General features: G+C 43.5%; 2 protein-coding genes across 2 annotated transcripts in view; one reads left to right on the forward strand and one right to left on the reverse strand.

The window, feature by feature from the left end:
• The window catches only part of LOC125484788 (amphiregulin-like), a 10,444-nt gene extending 8,851 nt beyond the window's left edge, over positions 1–1,593 (forward strand). The window contains exon 6 of the mRNA XM_048604875.1: positions 265–1,593. The gene's annotated coding sequence lies outside the window, so the exon portion shown is untranslated. The remainder of the gene's footprint in view (positions 1–264) is intronic.
• Positions 1–1,602, reverse strand: part of LOC109922435 (probetacellulin-like) — a 46,649-nt gene that overhangs the window by 41,641 nt on the left and 3,406 nt on the right. The gene's annotated exons all lie outside the window — the stretch shown is intronic.

Consider the following 1,602-nt stretch of genomic DNA (forward strand, 5'->3'; position numbering starts at 1 on the left):
AACACAGTGTGGAGCTGGAGGAACACAGCAGGCCAGGCAGCATCAGAGGAGCAGGAAAGCTGACGTTTCAGGTCGGGACCCTTCTTCAGAAAATCAGCAGCCTGGCCTGCTGCGTTCCTCCAGCTCCATACTGTGTTCTCCCTGACTCCAGCATCTGCAGTTCTTACTATGTTATAGGGAAATGATCTAGTTTTGAATGTATTGCCTGAAGCACATCTTGTATTGACTCACTGGTACTAATTATGGATAAATTTGTATTTGCAGGAAGGACTGCATCAGACGTTTCTAACCTGAAGAAATCGTCCAATATATCAATCTTCCACATCTATTATAAGATGTCCACTTCTCCTTCCAACTCCTGTTTAGTGGCTGTTTTTCATGTATACAGTTACTTAGAGCAGTGTACACAACCCAAAACCCAATGATATAGCTCACGTATGAGATGAACTAAAGAATAACAACTTGAATTTATATAGCATCACTTGAAATTATATAATGTCCTATGACCCCAGACCCTTCTATCTGGCAAAAGAAATTGGAACTGAGTCAAGGAAGGAGATAAAGAGAAAGGTGAGGATGCCATAGTCTTGCCAGACCATGGGACTATTCTCTTATTACAGAGAGACACAACTGGTGGTGGTTTAAGCTGAGGGTCACCATATCTCAGGAGAAGGGAAGAGAGTGAGAAGGAGAGTCCTTCATGTTAACCTCAGCCAGCGTGGGAATTGAACCAGGCTGGTGGTGTTACTCTGTATCACAAACCAACCGTCCTGCCTAGTGAGCTAATGGCTGGGAAAAGTCTTTGGAAAATATGTCATTTTTTTTTCAAGTGTTTTCAAGGAAGCAGAGAGAGTTTGTCAGTGAGGAACAGAGCTTGATGTGTAGGTGACTGAAGGTGGGGTGAAGGGAAGAGCTTTGCAGAAGGGGGCAGAGTCAGAGAAATCCAGCATTCCTGATGGTAAGGAGTGCTGCAGGTTACAGAGATACGTTAGAGAAAGCCACTGAAAGCGCCAATGACAATTTTCGATGTCAGTCTGTATTGGATTGATCTAACAAACACAGAGGGGTTATATTCATATAAGACTTCATGGTACAATGCTTTGGCTCAAGACTGAGCAAGAGGCAGAGTTTGGACTGGATGTACCAAAACCATTGAAGGGAGTTTCAGCAGCAAACAGGCTGGGTGAGGAGTGGATAATGTACAGATAATGTCAGTAATAGGCAGCAGGCAGCTGAGAAAATTTGGTATCACCACATTGGCAAAAAGGAGTTTATTGTGTAACTGTTATCAGCTAAAGACAAGAACGTAGTCTATGCTTTCTGCAATGCATTTGAGGTCCTTCCGTTGAATTACCATCAAATGTGAAGCTCATCTGCATAAGCTCTATCCTACCTTACCCTCAGGCAAGGATCACTCAATAGTGATCAGGATAAGGAAATCCTGGGTTCCCCAGCACCCCTGTCTCCCTTGCTTTCCAGGGCCACTGAAGCCAACATTAATATCTATACAAATAAAAAACAAAAGAACTGCGGATGCTGTAAATCAGGAACATAAACAAAGTTGCTGGAAAAGCTCAGCAGGTCTGGCAGCATCTGTGAAGG

Source organism: Rhincodon typus, chromosome 1 (genome assembly GCF_021869965.1).
Source record: "Rhincodon typus isolate 14 chromosome 1, sRhiTyp1.1, whole genome shotgun sequence".
NCBI classification, from domain to species: Eukaryota; Metazoa; Chordata; class Chondrichthyes; order Orectolobiformes; family Rhincodontidae; genus Rhincodon; species Rhincodon typus.